This window comes from Bos grunniens, chromosome 23, assembly GCF_055505025.1.
Source record: "Bos grunniens cultivar Pamir isolate PY7600 chromosome 23, Bosgru_T2T1.0, whole genome shotgun sequence".
In the NCBI taxonomy this organism is placed as follows: domain Eukaryota; kingdom Metazoa; phylum Chordata; class Mammalia; order Artiodactyla; family Bovidae; genus Bos; species Bos grunniens.
Window position 1 is genome coordinate 25820395 of NC_141187.1, and position 13714 is coordinate 25834108.

The following is a 13714-nucleotide window of genomic DNA, read 5'->3' on the forward strand; positions in this document are numbered from 1 at the left end:
TTGGATCTCCTTGCAGTCCAAGGGACTCTCAAGAGTCTTCTCCAACACCACAGTTGAAAAGCATCAATTCTTCAGTGCTCAGCTTTCTTCACAGTCCAACTCTCACATCCATACATGACCACGGGAAAAACCATAGCCTTGACTAGACCCGGGTTCAATTCCTGGGTCAGGAAGATCCCCCGGAGAAGGAAATAGCAACCGACTTTAGTATTCTTGCCTGGAGAATCCCATGGACAGAGGAGCCTGGCAGGCACAGTCCATGGGATCGCAAGAGTCGGACACGACTTAATGACTAAAACACACACAACACATCCTCAGTGGTTAAGACTTGGCACTGCTACTGCAGGCGGTACGGAACTAAGATCCCACATGCTTCACAGTGCAGCCAAAAAAAAAACACAAACAGGTTTGATAATGAAAATGCTGGGCAATAATGGGTAGCCTAGAGTGACAGTGAAGATCTCAGCTGCAACCCCCTGACCCGCCACCTTGCTTGTCCCAGAGCCCACCCATGTCTCTAGCGAGGCAGGCATCCCTGTCTTTTGGACCTGGGAATGACAGCCTCGAGGCTTCCTCTGATCTAGGGCAGATCGCATTAGTTGAGCACATGTTTGCTAGCAGTTTTTATCTGTACTATCATCCCTCTCTCTTAAACTTACTATTATGGAACATTTCCGGCAGAGGCGGATAGAATGGTAGAATATACCTCCATGTGCAACCATCCCGCAGCTTCAACAGTTACCAACTCATGGCCAACTTCTCTGCATACACCTTACCTCCAGACAATTTTGAAGCAAACCCCAGCCATCATATCATGATCTGTGAGCATTTCAGAATGGATTTCTAAAAGATGAGGGCTCTTTTATCGTAATTCTTTAAATGTCAACAACCCTGTTAGTCAGGTACCTCCATATCCTTATTTTATAGGTGAAGACAGTGAGGCACAAGGAGGTTAAATTATATTCCCAAGGTCATGCATGGAGAAGGCAATGGCACCCCACTCTAGTACTCTTGCCTGGAAAATCCCATGGACGGAGGAGCCTGGCAGGCTGCAGTCCATGGGGTCGCTAAGAGTAGGACACGACTGAGCGACTTCACTTTCACTTTTCACTTTCATGCATTGGAGAAGGAAATGGCAACCCACTCCAGTGTTCTTGCCTGGAGAATCCCAGGGATGGGGGAGCCTGGTGGGCTGCAGTCTATGGGGTCGCACAGAGTCAGACACAACTGAAGCGACTTAGCAGCAGCAGCAGCAGGTGAACACAGCAGAAGGCAATGTCACCCCACTCCAGTACTCTTGCCTGGGGAATCCCATGGATGGAGCAGCCTGGTGGGCTACAGTCCATGGGGTCGCTAAGGGTCGGACATGACTGAAGTGACTTAGCAGCAAGGTCATCCAAGGCAGAGTCAGGATTCAAATCCAAGTTGCCTAACTCCAGGGCCTGTCCTATTAAACACCATATCCTGTTAGGGTAGCCATTAGACCCCTCTGCTGTAGCTAATCCTCCACTACAGGATTGGATTCTGGAAGTGGAAAAATAGACCCCTAGGGACAACACTATTGATTTCTATGAATTCAATCACCCAGTCATTGTTACAGGTAGGGTCTATTTAGGTACACAGGGACAGAACGGCTGTGAAAGTCTTATAATTGTCATCTCCAGGTATGAAAGGATCGACCTGAAATATTCATGGATTCTCTTTGGGCAGCAAGACTGATAAAGCAGTCAAAAACCTTGATTGTGCTGGTGTTTGAAAGGGTGGAAAAGCCCATAATGAAAAGGACTTCACAGAAAATATGATTGTCATGGTGCTCTGGCTGCCAAGGGGAAGTAAAAGGTTTCTTTTAAAATGAATTTTCCTTTGGTTTTTCTCTCTTGGCAGAAGGAATCAGCCTTCCCACTGAGTCTTTTCAGTTTGTTTCTAGCATAGCTAATTGTGTTTATTTGTCTCCAGAATCACATGCCTGCCTCCTCTCCCTTGCCTTTTCTTAAGGTCTCTTGCCTGCTGTGTACTACGGCTGCTGCCAAAAACGTTCCTCTCACCTGGGAGCAGTTGGCTGACAACACAGAGTAGATGTTGGGAGGCCAGCTGCTCTCCAGAGGCCTGACCTGGCCTCTGGCGCCCAAACCCACCGCAGGGGAGAGGCAGAGAGATTATATAAGCTTGCGGGGAAAGGAACCATGTCATTTGCCTTGTGTGTGCCCATTTGGTCCATCAGTGTTAAGAACAGAGCAGAAAACATGTGAATACTATTGACTGACTGATCTAAGAGCTTTGCTAGCTCAAGTTCAAGAAACTGATTCTCCATTATTCCCCCTATCAAAATGAGCATCACATTGATTTTTCTGTTTAATACTTTTCTTTGGCTTTGGGAATCACTTTTTTTTTTTTTACATCTTTTTAAAAATTTTTATTAATTTTTGGTTGCACTGGGTCTTCATTGCTTTGCAGGCTTTTCTCTAGCTGTGGCGAGCGGGGGCTACTCATTGCAGTGCGCGGGCTTCTCATCGTGGTGGCTTCTCTTGTTGCAGAGCACAGGCTCTAGGAGCACTGGCCTCAGCAGTTGCACCACACGGGCTCAGCAGTTGTGATATGAGTAGGCCTTAGTTGCTCCATGGCATGTGGAATCTTCCCAGACCAGGGATCGAACCCGTGTCCCTACATTGACAGGCGGATTCTTATCCACTGTACCACCAGGGAAGTCCAGGAATCGCTCCCTTTTAAGTGATTCTCAAATCTGTTTCTTTTCTTTCCCTGATCCCTGTGCAGTCTAATAGCAGAAGCCAGGAACCACAGAAGAACCCCCCAGTCCTTCTCAGTCCTCTCACCCATGAGGCTCTCGGTGGTGGTCCTTGTCAGGGTGTAGGTGAAGATGTGTCTAGAAATTCTGCCTTTGACTGTCTCTAGGAACACCAGTGAGGACCTCTGCCAGTGTCTTTTTCAGGGAACATCTATTTTCCTTAAAACTGTTGTTGCAAAAACATAAATATTGTTTTTTTTCTTTTTTTTATGACTGCTGTGACTTCTACTTTTTGAAAAACTAAATTAAGGAAAACAGTAGACTAGGAATTGCTAGCTCTTTGTCATACAATCAGCTCAGGGATGGCAAATACATGGCTTTGTGCCCTGGCCCCCTCCTGAGCCCGGGGTTGGTGGCAGACTTGTACCTGGGTCACAGCAGCTTCCCTGGAGCTCACTGGTGAGGTCGGGGGGAGGGGTGCCTCTCAGTGCAGGACCCCAGGAAGCCAGTTACCAAGGGTTGACACCTATTTGCCCTTTCCTAAGTAAGTGATCTTTAAAGCCCTTCCCAGACTAAAATGGGTCACATTAGGTCTTTAACAGATAGGACCAGCTCTCCTCTTTCCCCAAAAATCAGATCAAAGGGAGGGAATGTGTTACCACTCAAGAACACTAAACCCTTTCTGGAAAACAGATGACAGGGAAATGTTTTAACCCTGATGGTTCACAGAGGAATTGGAGGTGCTGACTCTCCCTTTCTGACCCGTAGTGGGCTTGTGCATTGGGTTTGTAGTTTGGTTGGTGAGTCAGTGAGACTAATTAAAGTCATCCTTTTTATGGAGAACTAGAATGTTTAATGCCCACCGGGGAATATAAAGGAAATGGGATCCCACAGCCTGTCATTTAGGAGTTGCTAATCCAATAGAGCAGTTGTATTAATATTAAGCTGAATTGAGATTTCTTGTAGTTTAATGAGATGCAAGAAGGAGAAACTTAGTGCCTATTTATAATTAACTCACTCTCAGCTGACTAACATCCTTTTGAAGACATTTGGAGGGTGTTAAGATAATGCCTATGAAGCAATGGGACTTCTTTGACAGAAGAGGTGATAAGTATTTATGATCATATTATAGATAATGGACTGGCCTACCGCTGCAGACCTGGCTACCTCCAGGAAGATTAACAGAAGAGGCCAAGCTGCTCTCTCGGTGGTTAGGATCAGGCTGGTGTGCACAAGTGTGATTTTCTCTTGTTTTAATCCACAGCACATTCTTTTACAAGAAAAAGTCAAGAAAAGTCTTTTTTTGCAAGAAAGAGCTCATTGTGAAGGACCAGCAAAGACCAGCAGAGGTACTTCTCCATTTCAGAAGTCTCGGCTGGCTACTGAGAGCAAAAGAAGGGAAAGGGGGTGAAACTTATAGAGCAAAGAAAGCACTACACTGGCCGAGTATTTTAAAGGTATTTCTTTAAAAAAATCAGGCTGGATTTAGAATCCTTCTCCTCTTAACTGTGTACTTTTATCTGGCAATGCTTATCTAAAAATCACACTTAAGCTGAAATCTCTTCTAGCTTACTATTTTGGGCTTCCTAGGTGGCGCAATGGCAAAGAACCTGCCTGCCAATGCAGGAGGCACAAGAGACACAGGTTCAGTCTCTGGGTTAGGAAGATCCACTGGAGAAGGAAATGGCAACCCACTACAGTATTCTTGCCTGGGAAATTCCACAAACAGAGGAGCCTGGCATGCTATAGCCCATGGAGTCACAAGAGTCGGACACAAGTGAGCATACACACACTATTATTTTTTGCTTTCTCCATCTTTTGTTGGTTGGTGGTTTAGTCACTAAGTCGTGTCCGACTCTTTGAGATACCATGAACTGTAGCCCACCAGTCTCCTCTGTCCTGGGGATTTCTCAGGCAAGAATACTGGAGTGGGTTGCCAGCTCCTTCTCCAGAAGATCTTCCCAACCCAGGAATCAAACCCATGTGTCTTCTGCATTGCGGGTGTTCTCCTGCATTACAGGTGGATTCTTTACTAGTCACCAGGGAAGCCTTTTCCATCTTTTAGGATGTCATATAAAAGTAAGCCAGAAAACAAACATTATTTGGGGTTGTTATTCAGGAATGTCCAAACTAGCTGAATTCTCTGGAGTGGGAGAAGTGGCCTGTAAGGCTGAAATGGCAAGCTGGGGAATAATTGCAACTTCTCAGTAGATAACTAGGATCCTTTGTGTAAGGGAGCATGGGGCAGTGGAACTGCAAGTACTGTGCTGACCTTGAGTTTTCTCACAACAATAAGTGCTTGTCTCTGGCCAAGACCATATGATCTGTGGAACTTGCTCGAATAGCTTCTGGCTGGTATTGTGGCTTTTGTTTTCTATTGGCACCCTGGGACTTGAGAACGCACTCCTTGGAGTTTAAAATCATCTCATTTGAATGCTGACCGGATGGTGGGCTTATATAATTGGTTATTAGATACTGAGTAAACTTAAAACTTGAAAGTGACACTTTCTAGACCCATATTTATCTTGTCTTAAGCTTGTAATGACATTCTTTTTTTTTTTTTCAACTTTAATTCAGAAATATCAAGTCATTGGCCTTTAGCATTCTCAGTTTACAGATGGCGCTACTAGTGCCAGAAGGATTGTGGTTTATTTTTAAGTATGTGATTCATTTAATTTGAGGAGAGGATTTGGGCCTTCTGCTTTCCAGCTTACTTTGCCTCCGACATCAATACAGCCTCCAAGAGGGAAGAGTTGTCTGTTTCTTAATGGTGTTTAGAGTGGAAGTGCCTTGTTGGTATTAATGACAGTGTACCTGCTTCCATGTAGCTTTGATTAATCAAGTCTTCAGTTAAACTAATACTTACTGACATATTCCACTTTGAAGGAAAAACATCAAAACACAAGTAAATTAGGTCCTGTTAGAACTTTTATTTAAGAACAACCTCCCAATAAAGCCCTAGGTTCACTGCAGACATGGTCCAATCTTCTTGAGCATCGGTACTTCCGTTACCCAAGCCGCATCAGGACCACTGGCATCCAGAAGATGAAGGACCTGGACAGTTCTGATTATCAAAATTATTGCTTCCACATTTAGGGACTAATGCATTTTAGAAGGAGAAGGCAATGGCAACCCACTCCAGTGTTCTTGCCTGGAGAACGGGGGAGCCTGGTAGGTTGCCGTCTATGGGGTCGCACAGAGTCGGACACTACTAAAGCGACTTAGCAGCAGCAGCGGCAGCATTTTAGAAGGCTCAGATGGTAAAGCGTCTGCCTACGATTCGGGATACCCGGGTTCGAACCCTAGGTCAGGAAGATCCCCTGGAGAAGGAAATGGCAATCCACTCCAGCACTCTTGCCTGGAAAATCCCATGGACGGTCCGGTGGCAGGGTCTGGGGAAGGGGTGGCAGGCGCCGTGTCGGGCCGCGAAGGTGGCAAGAAGAAGCCCCTGAAGCAGCCCAAGAAGCAAGCCAAGGAGATGGACGAGGAAGATAAGGCATTCAAGCAGAAGCAGGAGGAGCAGAAGAAACTTGAGGAGCTAAAAGCAAAGGCCACGGGGAAAGGCCCCCTGGCCACCGGTGGAATTAAGAAATCTGGCAAAAAGTAAGCTGTTCCTTGTGCCTGAAGCAATGATGACCCTTAGTTCCATTCCTGATTAAACACCTGGATTCCCTGCTGTAATATCTGTTGCCACCTATAGCTAGAATGAAGTGTTGTCTTGGAACCTATTGTACATTTAAGAATAAACTTTTGTAAGAAAAAAAAAAAAAAAGAAAGAAAATCCCATGGACGGAGGATCCTGGTAGGCTGTGGTCCATGGGTCGCAAAGAGTCGGACACGACTTCACTTTTTCACTTTGAATAAATGAAGTTGAGACAGAAATCATTTCCTGAATAGTGCAGACATTCCGGACATGGCCTCTCAAGTGAGCCTACGTGGTTCTGGGTTCTGGCTCCACTACTTCCTGACTGGGTGGACTCTTAACCTCTTTTGTCATCTGTACAACAGGTAGAAAGAACAGATCCCATTCCATAGAGTGGTAAGTAGTGATTGTGAGTTAATAATATGCAAAGAACTTAGAATGGTGCCCAGCATAGAATAAATGCTCCGTATATGAGTCATTGTTGTTCAGTCACGAAGTCTTGTCCAACTCGTTGAGACTTTATGGACTGCAGCACACCGGACTTCCCTGTCCTTCACTATCTCGCAGAGTTTGCTCACACTTATATCCATTGAATCAGTGATGCTATCCAACCATCTCATCCTCTGTCACCCCATTCTCCTCCTACCCTCAATAATAATTATTGGCAACTAGATAAAGAGGAGTGAGATGAGGAAAAAAATATATCTCTGGTTTCTGACTTGAGCACCTGGTGAAGCTATTTACTGAACAGGAACAAGGAACATGGGACAGAAATAGGTTTAGGGAAGAGACCAAACCTGTTGTTGGTTGTGTTCATTTGGTTGGTTGTGTTCATTTTGAGGTATATTTGTTATAGCTGAGCAGAGATACCATATGGACATTGAATATGCCTCATTCCAGTTAATGACTAAGTTTTCTGTGTACTAGGGTTCCCTCCTTATTTCTTATGGATTTCTTGTGAGCTGTCAAAAACAAAATAAATTCCAGGTGCTTCAGAAATAGCAGACACGGACAACAGACTTGTGGGCATAGCAGGGGAAGAAGGAGATGGCGGGACGAATTGAGAGAGCAGCGCTGAAACATACATTACCATGTATAAAATAGCTAGCTAGTGAGTGGGAGGTTGCTGTGTGACACAGGGAGCTCGACCTGGTGCTCTGTGACAACCTAGAGGGATGGGATGGGGGTGGGTAGGAGGGAGGGGACCTATGTATACTGATGGTTCATTCACATTGTTGTACAGCAGAAACCAACAACACTGTAGAGCAATTATCCTCTAATTAAAAATAAATTAAAAAAAATAACAGCACATAAAAATTTTAAATTTAAAAAAATTTTTAAAAAGCACAGCACTCAGCAAATGCTTTTGAAAGACCCTAAGGGGGATTCCCTGGAGCCAGGCTATATAGGAGTTCTTGCTGAAAACATAACATGTGATTGAACATCAAAGGTTACTGTTAGTCACAGAAAATAGATATCTCGAGTTAATGATTTTAGTGCTTTTCTATCTTTGGGAAGAGACAAGACCCTTTGCACTCATTGAAATTATTCCTTAGATGTGCATCTTAAACTTTGTAGGGCCAGAAACCTGTTCTCTCCACCCTGAATTGCCCTCAGGATGCACCGTTGGGGGCAGCTGCAGTGGCTGTTGGCTTGATGGTGGGCAGCATTCATTGTTTACTGGAATGGCAGGCAACATTTTTTCATTTGCACCTCCATAAGAAGATGAGATTTGAGCGAGGCCTGGAAGGCATTGTCTGTCTCTCAGCTGTGATACAATGGATGTTTAAATCATCCAGGGCCCACAGGTGGTGTGTGGCAAGACCCAGGCGATGATCACCTGGTGTGTGTCTGTAAAATTCACAGCACTGGGGGGGGGGGGGGCGGGGACGGTGGGCAGCTGACGCAGAAACTGTGGACATGCGCATTTCAACTCAATTGGAAAAACAGGCACTCAGGTAGCAGTTTGCACAGATTATAATCAGATGTCATCTGAGACTTGAGGTTATATTACAGTAAAGAGAATTGGTTGTTCTTGGCCCTTTCTACAAACCCCATAACCTCCAAACAACAGTCAGGAGTTTGATTTTTTATAGTTACACCTAAGTTTGCATGTTGTTGTTTAGCCTGTTTCTGAGCTTTAAACTCCATAAGACTTGGATTTTCAGAGCTTCAGCTGACATTTCTGTCAATCCAAATAGAAGCAGGCCAGCTTGAGAGTACTTGTTCTGTTTTTCTCTGTTTGGTAGGTCATATGGCATGGAATAGTGAGCTGTTTCTAAAAGTCCTGTGAGCTGGACATGTTATATTACTAATTTATGAGGCTGGTATACACAGGTATCAACTTGCCATCATGTAAGTCACTACTTTGAACTTCTGAAAAAATGGAAAGAGGCTTGCAGCATTGGATTCTTGAACTGATTTTTTCACATCTCCTGTTTTAACCTTTCCCATGCCTAACTGAGAAGTACAATGAGCACGAATCTCTACTTTGGAATCAGGAAGAAGTCTGTTACCATGCCCTCATCTCCATTGCACTGAACTTGGAGGGATGAGGGGATGATGAACGTCTGCAGGTGGACCGGCACCTTCACCCCCACAATCCTGGCCCTGGCTGAGGATTCTGAAGCCACGCCAGCAGCCATTGAAAACACACTTGCTGTTTGTGACTCTCTCCCCAGCCTAAAGTTGCAGGATCATTGCTAAGGTCACAGGGGCCTGGTAAAGAAAAGAGGAGCAGACATCTTGTATGACCTGCTGCCTACACGATGGCAATGAGCATCTGTTGGCTGAAAAGGCACAGCACCGAGCTCAGAAACTGACCCCTGCTAAACCCCACCCTGTATTTTGGTAACAATCTTATCTGCCTTCAGTTTGCTTTAAGTTCTGAACAAAATACTTTTTTTTTTTTTGCCACCCTACGTGGCTTACAGGATCTCAGTTCTCCAACCAGGTATTGAACTTGGGCCATGGCAATGAAAGCCTGGAATCCTAACTACTGCCACCAGGGAACTCCCTGAACAAAATTCTTACAAAATTTTTGGCATAAATGTAATATCTTGGGTGCTTTGAAGAGGAGGAAGATTTCTCCCCTTGATCTTTATGCAGAAGCAGCTGTCTACAGAGGGCTTCCCTGATGGTTCAGTGGTAAAGAATCTGCCTGCAGTGCAGGTTTGATCCTTGGGTCAGGAAGATCCCCTGGAGAAGGAATGGCAACCCACTCCAGTATTCTTGCCTGGAGAATTCCATAGATGGAGGAGCCTGGTGAGCTACATTCCATGGGGTCACAAAGAGTCAGACCTGACTGAATGACTGAGTGCACTCGAGTGCGCACGCACAGCTGCCTACAGGCATCTGCCCCCAGGTGGTTATCAAGCTGAGAGTGCCCGGCTTCTCCCAACGCAGCATGTAGATGGTAGAGACAGGCTTCTCTTTGCCCTTGTGGGGAAAGGCACAGGAATACAGCAGACTGTTGTCATTAGATATGTGTCATCCCACGCTGAGAGCAGTTGTTGTTGTTTAGCCACTAAGTCATGTCCAACTCTTTTGCTACCCCATGGACTATGACCCGCCAGGCTCCTCTGTCCTTTGGATTTCCCAGGCAAGAATACTGGAGTGAGTTGCCATTTCCTTCTCTAGGGGATCCTCCTGACCCAGATTGAACCTGCATATCCTGTATCGGCTGGTGGATTCTTTACCACTTAGCCACCTGGGAAGCGCTGAGAGCAGTACTTAGTACCAAAAGAAGGAAAACAAGCTCGGTGGACTCCGTGTTCATTCACTGAGGGTTCACTCCAGACAGATATATGTGCCAGGCTCTAAGTGAAGGAAATGGACTTAAGGTCATGTGAGACAGTGCTTGTTCATAAGGCCTGCTAGGGATATAGGAGAAGTACCCAAACCACCCCAGGACAAGTATGTGATGGCATCACTTTGTGACACAAACTGCAGGTGGCAGAAGGGGTTTTGCTTTGACCCAGTGGATTGGAAGGGCACGGAAGGAATCAGCCTCTGAGAAGTGACTTTAGGGATGAGTGAGGTTTTCAGAGGTAGAGATAGGGAGGAGGCCCTTCCAGGTAAAGGGAACAGTTTGGCCCAAGACCTGAAGTTGTTCGGTTGCTCAGTCATGTCCAACGCTTTGCGACCCCATGGACTGCAGCATGCCAAACTTCCCTGTCCTTCACTATCTTCCACAGTTTGTTCAAACTCATGTCCATTGAGTCAGTGATGCCATCCAACCATGTCATCCTCTGTCACCCCCTTCTCTTCCTGCCTTCTATCTCTCCCAGCATCAGGGTCTTTTCCAATGAGTCAGTTCCTTGCATCAGGTGGCCAGAGTATTGGAGCTTCAGCATCAGTCCTTCCAGTAAATATGCAGGGTTGATTACCTTTAGGATTGACTGAAAAGAAATCCCCTTCCAGGCACACACTGCAGCCTTGTCAAGAAGACCACACTGCAGCCTTGTTTGTCACAGCAAATAAAGGAAATAACCTGTCTGTCTGTCCATAGGAGGAGGGACAAATACATTGGAAAATATTCAGCAGAGAAAATGAATCAGAGAGTCACATAGCAATTAACATGGGAAAAACACAAAACATTAAATTAAGAAAGAAGGCTGCAGAACATTAGGTGCAAAGTTTATATAAAGATTAAAAAACCCCTATATATATATCATTTATGGATTTTTAATTTTGTGTTTTTAAAATTAATCATTACAGGTAGTTATATACTTTTATAATCTCAATATTTTCATATGAAAACATTAGTGGGAATGAAAAACACCAAATTTAGTGTGTAGTGCCTGCTGCTGGGGAGGGAGGAAAGGAGGAAAGGAATGAGTGATTACAGGACGCTAGATCTCAGTTACCTGTTTGGTAGACATAGATGATCTATTTGTTGTTGTTCAGTCACTCAGTTGTATCCAACTCTTTGCGACCCCATGGACTGCAGCACACCAGGCTTCCCTGTCATATGTGTATACACAGTCATCTATATATATGTATATATGCACACACAAAAAACACATACGTAGTGACATATTTATATACATGCATTTATACATTTAATTGAAGTATAATTGACGTACAGTGTTGTGTTAGTTTCTTCTGTACAGCAAAGTAATTTAGATACATATATATATACACACTCATATTCTTTTTAATATTTTTTTCCATTATGGTTTATTACAGGATATTGAATGTAGTTCCCCATGCTATACAGTAAGACTTTGTTTTTATTTCATATATACTGGTTTGTATCTGCTGATCCAAAACTCCTAATTTATCCTTCACCTACCCCTTTTCCCCTTTGGTAACCGTAAATTTGTTTCTATGTCTGGGCGTCTGTTTCATAAATAAGCTCATTTTAGATTCCACCTATAAGTAATATTGTAGGGTATTTGTCTTTCTCTTTCTGACTTACTTAGTGTCATCTCTCTAGGTCTACCCCCTGTTGATGCAAATGGCATTATTTCATTCTTTTTATGGCTGAGTAGTATTCCGTTATATATGTGTACCACATCTTCTTTATCCATTTGCCTGTTGATGGACACTTAGGTTACTTCCACGTCCCAGCTATTATAAATAGGTTTTGCTGCTATGAACATTGGGATGAAAGTGTCCTTTCAAATTAGAGTTTTCTCTGGATCGTGTATATATATTTTTGAATCTTAATATGACACAAGATTTGACAAGCAGTTGTTTGTCGTATCATCCTCTATACTTTTCTCTTGTACGCCAAGCATTTTGTAATTTCAAAATGAAAGAGAAAATCACAGGGCACGTTTGGGAATAGCTAATGGTACAGAGATCAGTGGTTTTCAAACATTAGCCTGACCCTTCGTATAGCCTGACCCTTCATAAGAGATTCGGAGAAGGCAATAGCACCCCACTCCAGTACTTTTGCCTGGAAAATCCCATGGACGGAGGAGCCTGGTAGGCTGCAGTCCATGGGGTCGCTAGAGTCGGACACGGCTGAGTGACTTCCCTTTCACTTTTCACTTTCATGCATTAGAGAAGGAAATGGCAACCCACTCCAGTGTTCTTGCCTGGAGAATCCCAGGGACGGGGGAGCCTGGTGGGCTGCCGTCTCTGGGGTCTCACAGAGTCGGACACGACTGAAGCGACTTAGCAGCAGTAGCAGTCGTAAGAGATTATATTAGGAACCAGGAGTTTCATGGCAGTATTTATCCTTAATGTGTGGGGTGCACTCTGACAGGTTCTGTTCTCTTCACTCTGATCTGTTTCATTCTGCATGAAATCAGCAGTGGATAATGTTGAGGGTGAGGATCAAGGCAGGGAAGATTTTGACTGGCTGCATTATGGGTGTGAGCTTTATTTGGCAGAGAATAAAGCTAGTGGCTTTGTGAGCATAGAACTTTAGCCAAATCAAATAAGATGAAACTGTGGCCAGAGGTTGGAGGACATAAGAAGATCAGTTAAGAGGTTATCATAGGAATCTAACTGGGACAGTGTACCAGCCTGCAGGGGAGTGAGAGAAGGAATATACTGCAGTTAAAAAAAAAAAAAGAGAGAATTTGATGACTGGAATGTTAGCAGAGGAGGAAAAGAAGAAATTTCTCTTTGATTTCAAGGCTTGGTGACCAGGAGATTGGTCACACCAGTCACAGAACTAGACACAGCAGAGGTCTGGTTTTAAACACACGAAGTTTAAGGTGCTGATGGGACCTCAAGATGGATACAGTGATGTCTTGTGGAGTGAAAAGGCACAAATTCAACATGGTCTTGTAATGTTTGATGACCTTCTCTAGCAGTACCCAGAACCTGCTGAGGGAAAAAGAGAAACTAGAAATCAGCAGGGTGCGGCTGGATGGAGGGCATGGAATGCTCCAGAGGGGAAGCCAAGTGGCTAATACGAAGAAAGCATTTAAACAACTATAACGAAGTACTGAAGATGAAGCTATGGCGTCTTCTGGACAGACTGATTGATTAGAGTGTCTCAAAGAACTTAAATTAGCCATTAATTTCCCTGGAGCAAAACTAAGATCAAAAAAATGTCGTTCTTGTCTTACGGGAGCCAAGAACAGTTTGTGTCTAGTTGTCCAGGAGAGTGCAGTCCTGTGCCTACGAGTACACTTCCAAGAAGAGGATTTGTAAATGGAAGCAGAGAAAGTCCTGTTTAATTAGAAGAACGTGAAAAAGAGAGATCATTGCTTCCTGCTGACCTTGACAAAGAAGAAAAGGAAGAAGACCGATAGTAGGCTCAACTTCAGAATCTCACTAAAAGGATAGAATAGTCTTCCTCTTACTGAGAGTTTTTCAGTTAAAAATGGGATGTTGGGATGGCAGTGGGGCCAAGTGAGGTGGGG

General features: G+C 44.3%; 1 protein-coding gene and 1 pseudogene across 5 annotated transcripts in view; both read left to right on the forward strand.

Annotated features, from left to right (window-relative positions):
- PAQR8 (progestin and adipoQ receptor family member 8) overlaps positions 1-13714 on the forward strand; it is a 44588-nt gene that overhangs the window by 13385 nt on the left and 17489 nt on the right. Inside the window, exon 2 of one of the 4 annotated variants that reach the window (XM_086369059.1) lies at positions 4008-4092. The exons of 2 other annotated variants lie outside the window; for them this stretch is intronic. The gene's annotated coding sequence lies outside the window, so the exon portion shown is untranslated. Of the gene's footprint in view, positions 1-4007; positions 4201-13714 lie in introns of all 4 variants that reach the window. One more of the 4 variants, XM_086369058.1, reaches the window with a different exon arrangement.
- LOC147346957 (translation machinery-associated protein 7 pseudogene) lies at positions 4704-6524 on the forward strand (annotated as a pseudogene). The gene has a single exon (XR_015152050.1). The product of XR_015152050.1 is annotated as a translation machinery-associated protein 7 pseudogene (transcript).